Genomic DNA, 16,747 nt, shown 5'->3' on the forward strand with positions numbered 1-16,747 from the left:
CGGTGTCCTTATATATACTCAAGAGTATACCACCTACTGTTATATATTATCTGGTGTCGTATATCACGCTGTGTATAACGCTCTTTGTTGAGTATAACCATAAGGTCCTTTAAACTCCTGGGTATATCATGTTTTGCCGAGTATAACGCACTTCGTTGAATAGGCTATATCCTGGTGGTGCCTGAGTATACTGTTATGTATTAGAAAAGATGTATATCACAGTTCAGTATATCAGGCTTTGTTGAGTATATCCTGGTGCTGCCTAAAGGTATACTATTATTTATAAGAAAAGTTTACCATATCACACTTGAATATACTAGGTTTTATTGAGTATATCCTGGTGGTGCCTACAAGTATACTGTTACCGTATAAAGTGCAGTGCCGGTATTCCTCGTTCTGCTGTGTATATCCTTGGCGCTGAGTATATCTGTTGAGCCTCAGGGATTACTGTTATGCTGACTGCAGACAAGGGGAGACGCCCATTACCTGGCTTCCTCTCTCTCTCTCTCTCTCTCTCTCTCTCTCAATTATGACTGTGAGATATGCAGTATGAAGTGTGATGTAGGGCAGTGTGAAGTGTATCTGTAAAGTACGGCAGTGTGAAGTGTATTGGTATAAATTATAACAGTGTGAGGTGTGACTATGAAGTGTGAAAGATGGCAGTATGAAGTGTATTGGTATAAATTATGACAGTGTGAGGAGTGACTATGAAGTGTGACTAAGGGCAATGTGGCGTGTATCAGTGTGTAGTATGACAGTGTGAAGATAAGCACAAGTATACACACTGGCCTATACATTTTTCACTCTAAGTTGGCGCATATTTCCGTCCCCTTTGCAGCTAATTTCACTAGATCGTTAGCAGAGAGATGTCAATTTTAGGCCAATTTAGCGTAAAAAGGGTACAGTTCTATCTATCTATTGCCAGACGCCTTAATCCCGTACAGGGTAGCCAGAAATAAACCGCCTCCATGTCGCCCTGTCCAACGCCATTTCACTGCCCTGCTCCCAGCTCACACCCCCCTCTCATATACCTCTCCACTCCATCCCTCCACCTCATCCTTGGCCTCCCCTCCCTCTCCCTCTCTCTCACATACACTCTCCTCGTCGGTCTCTCACTCTCCATCCTCTCCACATGGCCAAACCACCTCAGTTTGTTTCTCCCAACGCTTCCTATCACATCCACATCCACACCACAACACTCCTTCACTTCCTCGTTTGTCTCTCCACATGACTAACTGCTTCTCAATATTCCAGTTCATTCCCTGCACGTCACCCCTCTCTTTCCCGTTAGCCAACCTCCTTTAATCGGATGATGTGCGGTATTTTCCACTTAACTCCTGCCACCAGACGATTTATTGCAGCTATGTCAGGGAGGGGGATGCGGTGAAGGGGTTAAACAAGGAGGTTGTATCCAAACCCCCCTAAAGCGTCCCCTGAGCTGAGGAAAATCGTCCGGAAGTAGAAAGCATAAGTTCAGTATGTAGAAAGTGGAGAGAGAGAGAGAGAGAGAGAGAGAGAGAAACAAGAGACTGGGTTTTCAATGTATTTAGCCAGTTCCAAATTTTCTCCAGAAGGAACTTGAAAAACAGATGTACTCTCTCTCTCTCTCTCTCTCTCTCTCTCTCCGTACGTAACCGGACTGAAGGGGTTACGGCGGGCTACGTGATCATTACAGAGGAAATTAAAGTGTTTCTTCATCCCTCAAAAGCTACATCTGGACGGCGCCGGATATGACTAGTGCAGGAGAGACGGACAAACAACTGAACAACTGTGAGTGGTTACCAAGGGATGCTCGAAATCTGGGTCAGGTTAGTGTGAAAGGACTACAGTTAATCTTTCTTCTCCTAGCATGGATTCAATATGGACGGTGGGGATTAGCGCCGAATAAGTGAGTAAATGAGTGTGTGTCGGTGGGTGGCTGAGTTTGTGTTGTGTGGATGGGGGAGATGTAGCAAGTATTCAATATAGACGGTGGGTATGAGCGCAGAATGAGCGTGTAAATGAGTGTGTGGGAGGGTGGGCATGCGCTGTGTGGATGAAACATGTAGGATTCAGTATGGACGGTGGGTATTGGCACAGGAGAGGCCATGTGAGTAAATAAATGTGGAAGTACGAGGAGTGGGTGAGTGGCTACGTGTGTGTGCGTGTAGGACTAAGTGTATAGGAGATGGCCCTAGCATTCAATATGGACGGTGGGTACTAGCACATTAGTGGTGATATGAGAAGCATGGTGGTACAAGGGAGGACTGGTGGGCCTGTGGAAACTGACTAGTCTCCCAACATTAGACCCAAACACATGAAAAGGTGTAATGAATTAAATACATAAATAAATAAACAAGTAAATAAAAATATGAATAAATAAAGCTGAAGCCATATTTTCTAATGCAAGATAAAAACGATACTCCCAGTCTTCCTCAGTCTGTATATCCCTCTGCCTATGACCTCCAGTCCTTTACACGCAAACTGTCCAGGCTGAGTAACTCAAAATGAATGCATCTTGTTTTTCAGGCTAAGTATGAGTGAGTAACAGTGGGTCAGTATGAGTAAGTATGAGTGGGGTGAGTCATACTGAGGACAACGGCAATTAGGCGAGAAGGGTGAGAAATTTGTGAACGGAGAGACCCAGCTTCCTGAGTCTGACTCACTCCTACACGTGAGAGAGAGAGAGAGAGAGAGAGAGAGAGAGAGAGAGAGAGAGAGAGAGAGAAAGCCAATACGAATGTGTAATAAGCAAAATTAAAACTCACAGTCAGCAATGCTACACACCAACTCAATAACGTCTGCAGCATAAGACCTCTCCCTAACAATCCCTATCTACGCTTATCTCCAGGCAGATAAGAGGAGATTCAGTCCAAACATGACATTTACGACTTTGAAATCTTTACCGGAAGCCTCGCTATTCAGAAGTGCAACTGTGTTAAGCACCGTATTCTTCCTAGTTTGATAGATTTCACGATAGTTTTTAAGAACGATACGAGGTGGATCATATATAAGGCTTCTTGTTCACTCAGCCAGGCAGTCTCTTGTGTTCTGTGGCTTTGTTAGTGATATCAAAGCCTATGCTGTTCATTTCCTGCACCCACACAAGCATCTTGAAATGAACGGATCTTGAAATTTGGCTTTCTGCTGCCTTGTTTTCGTTTTTTCTTTGAGGGAACAATTTTGCTGTCTCCTTGCCTTTGGTTCCTTCTTTCTTGCATTAAAAAAAATCTACCCTGCACCATTCATTTCCCACGCCCACTGCCACACCCACGCCCACACCAGCATCTACCCTGCACCATTCATCTCCCACGCCCACACTAGTACCGTATCTAACCTGCACTGTTCATCTCCCACACCCACTGCCACATTCACGCCCACACCAGCATCTACTCTGCATCATTCATTTCCCACTCCCACTGCCACACCCACACCAGCATCTAACCTGCATCATTCACACTTCCCACGCCCACTGCCACACCCACGCCCACACCAGCATCGACCCTGCACCATTCATTTTCCACGCCCGCTGCCACACCCACGCCCACACCGGCATCGACCCTTAATCAATCATTTCCCACGCCCCGCTCAATGCCACACCCACGCCCACACCAGTATCTACCGTGCATCATTCATTTCCCACACCTACTACCACACCCACGCCCACACCTGCATCCACCCTTCACCATTCATTTCCCACGCCCACTGCCACACCCACGCCCAAACCAGCATCCACCCTCCATCATTCACACTTCCCACGCCCACTGCCACACCCACGCCCACACCAGCATCCACCCTGCACCATTCATTTCCCACGCCCACTGCCACACCCACGCCCACACCAGCATCCACCCTGCACCATTCACTTCCCACGCCCACTGCCACACCCACACCCACACCAGCATGCACCCTGCACCATTCACTTCCCACGCCCACTGCCACACCCACACCAGCATCCACCCTGCATCTGCATCATTCGCACTTCCCACGCCCACTGCCACACCTACGCCCACATCAGCATCTACCCTGCACCATTCATTTCCCACGCCCACTGCCACACCCACACCCACACCAGCATCCACCCTGCATCATTCACACTTCCCACGCCCACTGCCACACCCACACCAGCATCTAACCTGCATCATTCACACTTCCCACGCCCACTGCCACACCCACGCCCACACCAGCCCTCTAAGCCTCCCTTCGAACATGTAAAAGACCACTGGGCGAGATCTACTAGAGCATTACTTCTGAGCCACCCTGTATTTTGCTCAGTACACCTTCATATCCCCTAGTCTGCATAAAACACACACACACACACACACACACACACACACACACACACGACACTACTGTACCAAGGTGTAATAAGCAAAATATATCGCACAGGAAAAAAAAAATACCGGTACATTTTACGAAGTCCCCCCTAAGTCAACGAAAATGGGTTAGTTCCGTTTTCTAAGTGACTGGAGAATTCGTCACACCTCTTCCTTAACGATTTATTTTGCAGGAAGAAGTAAAATTTACATAGTTCCGCCCCCCCCCAAGCCAACGAAAATGATTTAGATTCGTGTTCTAAGTGACTTTGTTGGAGATTTCTTAACACCTTTTCCTTAACGATTTACTTTGCAGGAAGGGCACTTTATGAAGTTCCCCCTACGCCAACGAAAATGAGATAGTTTTGTGTACTTACTGGCTTTGTTGGGGATTACCTAACACCTCTTCCTTAGCGATTCATTTTGCGCATTACTTCATTGCCCTCTTGTATAATACTGACGCAAACCATGTTGATATGACAACCACACATACTTTTCAATTATACAGGAGAATGTTGGTGTAATATACAAAATAAATCGCTAAGGAAACGACGCTGCGAAGCCTCCCACGCCAACGAGAATGTGTTACAGTTCACAAGCGGAAAACAGGAAATGACGACCTTTAAGAGAGTGAAATCTTATAGACGAAAACATGACTAAATGTGGAAGAAGAAATGAAGAGGAGGAGGAGGAAGAGAATAGGAGGAGGAGATAAAGAAGAGGGGGGAGATGAAGAAGAAAGAGAAGAAGAGGAGGAGGAGGAGGAGGAGATAAAGAAGAGAAGAGGAGGAGGAGGAAATAAAGAAGAAAGAGAAGAGGAAGAGGAGGAGGAGGAGATGAAGAGAAGGAGGAGGAGAAAGAGAGGAGGAGGAGAAAGAGAATAGGAGGAGAAAGAGAAAAGGAGGAGAAAGAGAAAAGGAGGAGAAAGAGAAAAGGAGGAGAAAGAGATGAAGAAGGAGGAGGAGGAGGAGGAGGACCTATAGTCTTTTCACATTAACTTGTCCTACATATCCACATTTTTCTTGATTTTCTTCCTTGGGGCACAGAAAGAAAATACTACGGCTCTACAACCATTCCAAAGCACTTCTTCGTGACTAGCATCAACTAGTTATAATCCACTGTTACAAGCCAGCATTTTAAGCCAAGTTAGAGTAAAAGGAATATAATAACTCCACCTTGGATGATATAACTTACTGATTTGAAAATGTTATTGCTTTAAGTCTACCTAATAAGATTATACCGTAGAAGCTGTGATTATTTCAGTGAAGCAAATGGGTCAGGGTGAATCTATGTGTAAGGCGTTGTCCAGGGTGTGTGTGTGTGTGTGTGTGTGTGTGTGTGTGTGTGTGTGTGTGTGTGTGTGTGTGTGTGTGTGTGTGTGTGTGTGTGTGTGTGTGTGTGTGTGTGTGTGTGTGTGTGTGTGTGAGTAGGAAAGGCTCGGTACCCGCTGACTCGAGAGAGAGAGATGGAGAGAGAGAGAGAAGGGGGGGGGAATCTGTACTGAAATGAGTCGTCTAGCCTACTTAGGCTACTCTTGGCATCTCTCTCTCTCTCTCTCTCTCTCTCTCTCTCTCTCTCTGAATGTCTGTGTGTGTAGACCTAGTTGTGCGTACATGTGTAATGTATATTTGGCTTAATGTATGTATGTACTACCGAGCAATTAGGGATTTTAAACCATACAGGTGTTCATGTACAGTACACTTGTCCGGGTGTCAATGTATGCAAGTGTGTGTGTGTGTGTGTGTGTGTGTGTGTGTGTGTGTGTGTGTGTGTGTGTGTGTGTGTGTGTGTGTGTGTGTGTGTGTGTGTGTGTGTGTGTGTGTGAGAGAGAGAGAGAGAGAGAGAGAGAGAGTACTATGAGCACTACAGTATATTTTATCAAGTAACCTACATCTATCTGTTGTGTACGGAAGCTGCGTACTTTAAATTACGTAGTTTAGATCTATCCGTCCTGTGTGTGTGTGTGTGTGTGTGTGTGTGTGTGTGTGTGTGTGTGTGTGTGTGTGTGTGTGTGTGTGTGTGTGTGTACTAAATGTGCACTTGCAAGTGTGAACCACGATGCACACACGTGAACACTCAAGGCTGCTGATGTGTTGGCTGCACCCCTACACGCTTCCCTCTCTCTCTCTCTCTCTCTCTCTCTGCAACACACATGGCCAGCAGTCCTCTTCCTTACCCTTGGCACACCTCCATTTCTCAGTCCCAGGGTATAAACACACACCACGTTCCTCCAAGCCAGTCTGAGTGCTATCCTTGTCTTTCTCGCCCCAGTCTAAACTACATTTAATCACAGCATAGCATAACATAAGGGGGATGTTATGAGGGTAGGAAATACGTAGGAGTTAAAAGGATCGGCATGTGGCAATACGTGTTTACATCGTGTTGTTGACATGCAGCAGCGGGTGGCAGATATTATTAGTGTATGCGAGGATATATGTAAGAGTATGCTTAAATTAGGGTATGCGAGGGTATACAGTATGTATGAGTATGCTTAAATTAGCTCGTATACTCATAATACACAGGGTAGAGGAGGGTATATCTAAGGGACAATGATTATATCGGCTAGTATACAGTACTCATATCATGTAGAGTGCAGGGTATACCTACGTGACAGAATGGTTATATCTGCTAGTATGCCTATAAGTAAGGGTGCGTCCACACGTGTGCTGGAACAGGTGCTGGCAACATGTAAACAACACTGTAACCAACAAGCCGCAAACATGCTCGGAGCAGCAGCATCCAGATCATGTTGGCAACCTCATGATGAAGTCTCAGTTGCCTCGTATGGACACACGTATCGCATCACCTCTGCTGCTAGTAAATTAGATGATGCACTGAAACATGTCTGTATACATCTGTCCAAATAGCCTACTGCTGCATACATGTATCCAGACATGCTGCCAGCTGTGTTATAAATACTTGTTCGAGGACACGTGTGGACGTGCACTATTGTACACAAAGGTAGGGTATATGTAAGACAACGGGTGTTTACACTAGGCTAATCAGAAAGGTATACAGTTCGATATTAGAGCATGGTTGATGAGTAGTAGTGGTGGTGGTGGTGGTGGTGGTAGCAGCAGCAGCAGTAGTAGTAGTACTAATAGTTGCAACCCCAGGCTCAACTGAACGTGAACCCGATGGACTACAGGCCAAAACTCCCCGTCTCCCGCAATCCACCATCCTCCATTCTGGGAATAGGGAGGGAGCTGAGGGGCGTTTGTATAAATGGGCAGTGGAGAAGCTCCCAGTTATACCAGTGCCACCACGTGAAGGCGCCCCTCTCCAGCACCACACGTGGAGTAGATAAAGGGTAGATAAAGGTACCGGTATGTGATTGCCTCTGTCCTTCATACAGCGGACAGACAGGAACAGAAGCTGCTCTTTATCAGTTTCATTATTTTTATTCTGCATTTGAGTGCGCTTGAGATTGATAGATGTAAAGAGGGGTTTATTATCTCTCTCTCTCTCTCTCTCTCTCTCTCTCTCTCTCTCTCTCTCTCTCTCTCAGCGTGGCCCACATTTTCGTCCTTCTGATGCAGTTGCGGAGAGGGATTATATTTGGCCTCGACATTCTTTCCACTGCACTTCTTCGTGACTGGCACTCGAAATGATGAGTTGGTAATTTTAGGCCAAGTTTCAGTAAAATGAGTATAGTATATCAGTATGTGAGGGTATAGACTTGCCTCTATTCTATTCACCTCAACCTGGCCTAAAACTGTCATCGCCCCACCTTGAATGCTGACTTAAAACAGTAGATTAATACTAAAATACGATGCTCATCACGAAGAAGTGCTACGGAAGATATGTAGAGCCATAGTATTATTTTTTCAGCCACCGTGCTACATGAAATAATCTTTAAAAGGATGAAAATTTGGGCCAAGTTAAGGTGAATGAACTAGAGCTGCGAAAAAGACCCATATTCTCGGCGGTTACTAAAGCTCCCTAATGCCTCTCCCTCAGCGATCTGTTTTATTACGTCTTAGTCTTTGCATTGAGTGACAAGCCAAATGGTTTCCTGTAAGCCAAGAAACCATTTACAACGCAGGATGGTAACCATATAACCAAACCATACGTGCTCCCTACGTGTCAGCAAGTGGGTTGGTGGAGGGTTTGTGCCCCTTCCCGTAAAACAAATAACTCAAAGTCAAATGGCCACCCCTTACGGGATTATGGCGTCTGGCAATAGATAGATAGATAGATAGACAGACATCTTAGTCCTCTTCTGAACTACATAAATCCTTCCAGTATCGTCAAACTCTGCATAAATAACGTACAAAGAGGATATTCACGACCCATATTCAAAAAACAAATCGCTCAGGAAGAGATGTTAGGGAGCTTTCAAAACCGACATCTATAAGGGCTTCAGTGTGTAAGCTGAGAATGGCCCAGTTCCCTCAGGTGATAACAAACCAAGCACAGGTATTTGAAGGACGCCCGTACCAGGAAGAGAAAGACGTATATACACCCAAAACGTTCTCGACAACCCCCACCCCCCCGTCTCTCTCTCTCTCTCTCTTTCTCTCTCTCTCTCTGACCTGTGACCTACAACTTCCTCTAACAAAATGGATTTTTCGAAAGCGTGACACTAATACTACTTCCTTTACTGACTTTTCCTTCGTCTTTCTTTCCTCATTTCTCTCTCTCTCTCTCTCTCTCTCTCTCTCTCTCTCTTATCTTTACTGTTCACTCTACTGTTCTCCAATGTTTTCTTACCGTACCTCTTCTTCTCTTCTTTCCCTTTCCTCTCCTCATTTTTACTCCTTCCTTCTCATTCCTTCTAGCTATTTCCACATCCTCATTCCTTCAACTTCTACTTACACTCGTCCTTCCTTTCCTACTTTCTTGTTCTACCGGTATACTAATCTTATTTCTTTTCTTCCTTTTCCTTCTGCCTCCCCTTTCATCTTTTTGCACATCTTAATTACTCTCCATTAACTTCTTACCGTACTGCCTCGACTCTCCCTTCCTCTTTTACTTCCTGTTTCCCTTCTTGGTGGGCTAATCGTTGTTTTCCTCTCTCTCTCTCTCTCTCTCTCTCTCTCTCTCTCTCTCTCTCTCTCTCTCTCATTAGCCTTCATTCACCGTTTTCCCCATCATCATCACCTTCATCCTTCCATTTCTTCTTTAGCTACATTCTTCCTTCATTATTATCTTCCTCTTTTCAGTTTAAATTTCACTAACTTCACTCTTTCCTCTTCTCTGTGGCTACAAGACTTCCTCTCTACTTTTCCCTCTTTTCTATCACCCCTTTTTCTTTTCTTTTTCCTCTCTTCTTCTCTCCCGACCCTTCTCTCCTTCCTTCAAAATTAAATTCTTCTTTCCCATATAAATCTCAACTATATCGTGCGGTGCTAGCCATAATATTAAAATTAATGTACAATACCAACTCAGACTGAAGGGGTTCTGTTCTCTCTCTCTCTCTCGACTCAACGGCCTCTTCCACACTCTCTTAGACTGCCTGCTGCCGCCCTCCCTCCCCCCCTCCTCTCTCGCTCTCTCTCAACTCAACATCCTCTTGCACACTCGCTTTCTTCTCAGACTGCCTCCTTGCTGCCCCCCTCCTTCCCCCCTCCTCTCTCTCTACTCAACGACATCCTCTTACTCTCTTTCTTCTCAGACTGCCTGCCTGCCGCCCCCCTCCCTCCCCCTCCCCCTCTCTCCTTCTCTCTCAACTCAACAACATCCTCATACACTTTCTTCTCATACTGCCTGCCTGCCGCCCCCTCCCCCCCCCCTCTCTCTCTCTGAACTCCACAACATCCTCATACACTCTTCTCAGACTGCATGCCTGCCGCCCCCTCCCTCCCCTCCTCCCCCCCTCTCTTCTCCCCCCCCTCTCTCTTTCTCACGACCCCAGCGTCTTGCACCACAGCAAAACCACCACAACAACAGTGAAGACGCAGCACACGCATCCCGCAAGTGTTTTTGTTTTCCGGCATAATTTAAAGGCTTATATATATATATATATATATATATATATATATATATATATATATATATATATATATATATATGAGAGAGAGAGAGACCTTTCATTATCAGGAAGGTGCTAAGCTTAATGAAATCGTCTGAGAGCAGGAAGAGTAAAATAAACAAACGATTCATCATCCTAAAAAAGAAAAAAGAATAAAAGGATCATTTTTTAGCTTTCACTTCCGTTCTGTGTTTCCCCCAAGTTATCAGACGAGTAAAATACGGATCCTTTGTCTGGTGGACGTTCTCTGATTTTTATGTAAATTTCGTCACTATTACAGCCTTTTAAGCCGATTCCAAATATGAACTTACCTGGGAGAACTTATTAAAAGTTAGTAATAATTAGGTTAGTTAATAATAAAAAATAATGTCCAAGTAGGCTATAACATTCTCTCTTTGCTCCATACACAGATAATAGCATTGATGGAATAATGGGTGAACGTGCACCAAAAAATAAATAAATAAAATACAAATGACGTCACCACTACGATGGGCGGGTCTCCAAACTGCGTAAAATCGAATGAGGTTAGGGAGAATTTAAAAAAACAAATCTATAATTCTTTGTACCTTCCCTTGGCCCACATTTCCGTCCTTGTTCAACTAGGCTCTTGCACGTATACCTCAGTGGCAGAATATGGCTCTACATCATTTTCACAGCACTTCTTCGTGACTAGCATAAGTGTTAACCTGCTGCTATATTTCAATAATCAAAACGGGAGGATAGCAATTTTAGGCCATGTTAGAGTAATAGAAGTAAAACACCACAGTACAGGGCTAAGCTAAGGGATACTATTTATTCAGACAGGGGGTGAAGTCGGCTCCGGCTTCCGTTTTGGCTTTATGAAGTCAAAATTTTCAGGCTGTGGGTTCGGCTTCGGCTTCATAACTTTTACAATATCTGGCTTTGGCTTCGACTTCATACGGTACCTTCCTAAAAGCTTCAGCTTCGGGTTTGAAACTAAGGGTCTAGCTTTAGCCAAAAAATGCAAGCTACAATATACCAGGATCAAGAAAGTAGGCTGTCTCGTCACTCTTCAGAGCATGTGTGATAGGCAATGCTGGAAACTATACCAAGATAAAATGAACAAATCTACGTAGGAACTGGGAAAAAACTGTTAAGTAGCTATTGCACAATGATCATAAACAGGTCTAGCGTCTGGCCATCAAAGGCGTCGTGTGGCACCAAGCTGGCTTCGGCTCTGAGTTCATATATTTTCGTGTCTTCGGGTTCGGCTTGACTGTCTGGCTTCGGCTTCGGCTTCATGAAATTCTAGGACTTCGGCTTCAGAGCTAAAGGGTGGGCTTAAGTTCCGTGTCTCCTGTTTATCTATCAGTAGGAGTTGCTTCTGACTTATCTATAATCAGGGAAGGATATGTTTTGGTAGCGAGCACCTTAGATATATTCGGTGGGTAGCTACAAAATAAAAATAATAATAATAATAATATATAATAATAACTATGAGGTTTGGTAAGCAACTCCACGTCGGGTAACAGTTCTGGTAGGTGATGGTGCTCATTCTGGTTGGGGAAAGGTGGTAGTTTTGATAATGTGGTTGTGGCAGATAATAGTGGTTGTGATTACAGTACTGAGTTGTGGAACATGAATGGAAACTGGCGACCGTTGTGGTATTGGTAGATGTGGTAGTGGTGTTGGTGGTAGTTGTGGTAGGGGTAACAAAAACTATAGGAAACGGGTGAGTCTCCGGATGCCGAGAGATCACACAGTGTTCACATGTTCGCCACACACACACACACACACACACACACACACACACAAACACAATGAAATCACAGCTAAGAGTAATCTGTGAAGGTTACATGCGAGCTCAGGAAATCACTAAAGGACACACACACACACACACACACACACACACACACAAAAGTCCTGACACATTTCTTTATTTAGCATTACATATCTAGTTGGTAATCCTTTCCCCACAAGTGCTTTGTTTATAGTATGTTGACCCTTAGCCTACTTCCAGCCTTACTAACTTTATTATATATTTACAGGTGTTTATTGGGTACATATACTTACATGAGCCGACATCTGATCAAACGTACATATGTATACTTAGCCTATAATATCATCCTACCTACACATTTCCTGCCTACTTACACCCTTTTCCACCTAGGCCACCTTAAATTACTTGCATTACATATTCCTTTACATGCTTACCCATATACCTGCTATACCTACATAACCTACTTACCTACCCACCTACCAACACATACTCCCACCTATCTACATGCCTACTTACCTACCTACCTTCCAATACATACTTCCATCTACCTACATAACCTACACAGCCTACTTGCCTACCTACTTACCTACCAACACAATTTCCCACCTACCTATTTACATATTCCCTTGTTTGTTCTAGTACCTACCTACTTACACATTCCCCTGCCAATCTACGTACCTACCTACCTGCCTACCAACACATTCTCCCACCTACCTACTTACATGTTTCCTTGCCTAATATTCTCGTACCTACTTACATATTCCCATGCCTAATATTCTCGTACCTACTTACATATTCTCTAGCCTGCCTAATTACATATTCTCGTACCTAGCTACTTACATATTCTCGTACCTACCTACTTAGCCTACATGTTCTTGTACCTAATTACATATTCCCCTACCAACCTACGTACCTAACTACCTGCCTGCCTGCCTACCTGCTACCTACCTACCTACCAACCTGCTACCTACCTACCTACCGTACCCACCTACCTATCTGCATGCCTAGCTGTGTACCCAATCAAGGATGAAACTGGCCAAGCATTCCTGTGAACCCGCGACAAACACAAAGCCGTTAAAAAAAAAAAAAATCAAAATTTAAACTAGAAGCAGATGTGTGTCAATGGGTTCTAGGAAGGAATTAAAAAGAAAAAAGGGCTAACATGTCAAGATTAAAATGGCGAACATGGAAGGACGAGGTATGCTTTTATAAACTAGATATTTAAATGATAGGAAATTCTTCGGAGATCAGTGTGAGAAATGGGTAGTTTTAGGGAAGTTCAGTACTGGTAAGATTAATGTGTGTGTGTGTGTGTGTGTGTGTGTGTGTGTGTGAGAGAGAGAGAGAGAGAGAGAGAGAGAGAGAGAGAGAGAGAGAGAGAGAGAGAGAGAGAGAGAACAAGATAACCAGTTCAACAGCAAAGTTATATAACAAAGGACACGAGCAGATAGAGGAAGATAAAATACGATAAGACAAAAACTAATCTATTACACAGGAAATGAGGTAAGACAGATGGATAAGTCCCGTATAGTTACACTGATGAGCAGAAAGACAAGCGAAAAAAAAAAAAGTGCATGAGAGAGAGAGAGAGAGAGAGAGAGAGTCAAGCGTACTGACAAGAAACGTGGGGTAAAGATCAGGAATAAAGTAAATGAGTCAACAGTACAGAGAGAGAGAGAGAGGGAGAGAGAGACAGGGAGAGAGAGAGGGGGGGGACGTTGGCACATGTGCAAGGGAGCATCAGTTGTCCACGTGATCACCAGCTGTTCAAGGTAAACACACACACACACACACACACACATACACAAGCCTTAACTAGATCATTTTTCCACGCTAAATCATAACACCTAATGAAGTGAAAGTGTCAGCCAAATGAAAGCTACTAATCACACTCATGCTGGGAGGTTTTAAAACATCTTGACACTAAACACTTGCATAATATTGGAACACGTTGGGAGGAAAGCATGGCGGGAACAGGCCTTCCATATCCACACTTCCCTCAAATTTACCTTTCAATTAGCTTAATTTTACGGTTACATGCATCAAGATATACTCAAAATGTAGACTAACTATCGGGGTATATCAGCGTTATCGGATATTACCGTAAGTGAAAGGGAAATAGATGTTTCGAAATAAGGAAAGATGGGAACGTTACGCTTATTTCCAGTTCCCTCAATCGAACCTTTCTTTTAGCTCATTTTTACAGTTACAGGCATCAGAATGTACTCAAAATATAGACTGAATATCGGGGCACATCAGGGTTATCGGATACTACCACGGGTGAGAGGGAAACAGAAGGAAATGTGTCGAAATAAGGAAATTCTGCCACTCACTAGGGTACCGCACCGCCATTTCCCCACCTCCTCACGTTTCACCTAGGCTACTTTACCAACCAGAATGTGGGACAGAAATAAAAAGAAACAAATATTTAGTCTGGTGGGGTGGTTATGGCTGGAGTAATTACGGAGTGAAAATGAAATGTTTTGCTTCTTCGTGGGATGAGGACATTGCACTCCACTCTGCTTCCATGCCTTTATTTGTTCCAGTTTTAATCTCTCTCTCTCTCTCTCACCCATATTTCCCCCTTTCTTCCCCTCCTACTCTGCAGCCATTCTTTTTCTCCGTCCCTATTTTCGTTACCTCTCTCTCCAACAGCTCTCCATACCTGCCTGATTCCGACATGCACTGAGTTCGTTAATATATAAACACAACGAGAGAGAGAGAGAGAGAGAGAGAGGATGCTGGAGGCCAAAGAGTATATATATCGCCTGTTCAGCACTATCTCTTTAATATTACGCAGTTAAAAAGAGAATCAGATAACTGCATTTTTCCAGGCATAAGCTACATACCCCTTTAAGTTAGCATTTTTTTTTCACATTTTTGCGTTCCAGACGAAAAAGACCCAAGTTTGAAAATAAACATACCATAATAGTATATCAGGAAAAAACGTCCATCACACACACACACACACACACACACACACACACACACATTAACAATTTCCAATTCACAAATACCCAATGTCAATAAACAACTACCGTAAATTTCCATGTCAACAGCTCGTCCAACCAAAATTTATAAAAGTCAAAATAACAAATACCACTAAATCACTGCCCATCACAAAAATACACAAACATATACTACCTATTCTCCAGATCTGTACCCAGTTCAAAAATCCAGCCGAAATTACTTTAAAAAATTACAAAAGTACAAAATTACACAACCGCTTCCCATCATCAATACACAAGAAAAAAGTCACAAATACACGATCGCTCTAACTACAACTCTCATATATATACAGATAATTCAATAATCCTGATATATTACGGCAAAATAATGACAAAATACTTCAAAAGCCACCTTCCTTCATTTACTGCAAGATCACAGGAGGCTACGCACCTCTTCCGTAGCGATTTATTTTGCATAATACACTACACTATATCGTTTTAATACCGACAGTTTTCGCCAATAACGTACAGTATAAGCCGACTGAGGAGCAATGTGCAGACTAAATCGCTGAAGAAGCTACGTAACGGATCTCAAAGACCCTTATAACTTACCTCCATCGTGCGGGTTGCCGTCTGTCCTTGAGGCTTCAGGATCAACGAAGCGTAACTCAAAAACACGTAAAACCAAGAAAAGCACTCGTTTCCCTCACTTTTTTCTTTTCTTTTGCCGCAGGATTCCAGTGGGCAAGATATGAATCACACTAATTTCCAAAGTTAAATATTCAGTCCTGCGAGTCTTTGATCAGTTGCGATGAACTTTTTGAACAGTGATTTAACGGACTGTGTCTACTCTTGAACGCACTTTCGTTGAACCGTCTTTCTCTTTGCGTTCATGGAGTATTTCTAAGTGTGGACTGTTTTCTAAGTTAGGGTGATTTTGAACTAGCGTCGAGAGGAGTTAGGGCCACTCACATCCACTCCCCACAGCGGTTGGCGGATGACTGAGCTTGGAGCAATGGAGCAGCCTGCCAAGCCCGCCAGATCGAGACGGGAGGGAGGAAGCCAGAGCGAACATGTGTGGCTTTGTGGAAGGGGGAGGGGGGGAGGATGTGTGGGAGGGAGAGAAGTAGATAGAAGAAAAAAGGTATGAGAATGGAAGAAAATCAGAATGGAGAGAAAACGGAATGGGAAAGACGGATAAAAAGATAAGAGGGACGAGTGTGTTGTGTGGGAGGGAGGGAAAGATAGCAGTGGGTTGTGTGGGAGGCAGGAGTGTAAAGTGGATGGAAGCATGAAAGAAGGGAGGAAGGGAAGGGAGATTAAATAAAGGGAGAGCTTATGACGGGGAAGAAATGAGAGATGTTAGAAGGGAGACGAAATGGTATGGAGATGAAAAGGAGAGGAGCGAGAGAGAAAAGTAGATACTCATATAAGAAAGAGAGAGAGAGAGAGAGAGAGAGAGAGAGAGAGAGAGAGAGAGAGACGTACAGGTACGTGTAAGAAAAAAGGGACAGAAAGTGAGAGGGAGGGGGGAGAGGTAGAAAGAAGGGAGGGAGGGAGGGAGGAGGAAAAATGACTTTGGCAAGGATAAAGGGAGAAAGGTCATGTCAGGAGAGAGAATTTTAAAGGAGATATGCATGGACGCAGAAGGTGGAGAAGTGGAGGAAAGTGAGGGGGGAATGGAGGAAAGTGAGGGAGGGAGGGAAGAATGTCCGGGAGGAGTGGAGGGAATAGTGGAGGGGCAGTGGAGGAGAGAAATCATGCTTACATTTTCCTGCCGGTTATTGCA

General features: G+C 44.1%; 1 protein-coding gene across 1 annotated transcript in view; it reads right to left on the reverse strand.

Annotated features, from left to right (window-relative positions):
• The window catches only part of LOC145396880 (uncharacterized), a 70,482-nt gene extending 54,547 nt beyond the window's left edge, over window positions 1-15,935 (reverse strand). The window contains exon 1 of the mRNA XM_080270168.1: window positions 15,571-15,935. The gene's annotated coding sequence lies outside the window, so the exon portion shown is untranslated. The remainder of the gene's footprint in view (window positions 1-15,570) is intronic.
• Window positions 15,936-16,747: the final 812 nt, after the last annotated feature.

This window comes from Coenobita brevimanus, chromosome 39 (genome assembly GCF_032717465.1).
Source record: "Coenobita brevimanus isolate Jiangsu-jjx chromosome 39, ASM3271746v2, whole genome shotgun sequence".
NCBI classification, from domain to species: Eukaryota; Metazoa; Arthropoda; class Malacostraca; order Decapoda; family Coenobitidae; genus Coenobita; species Coenobita brevimanus.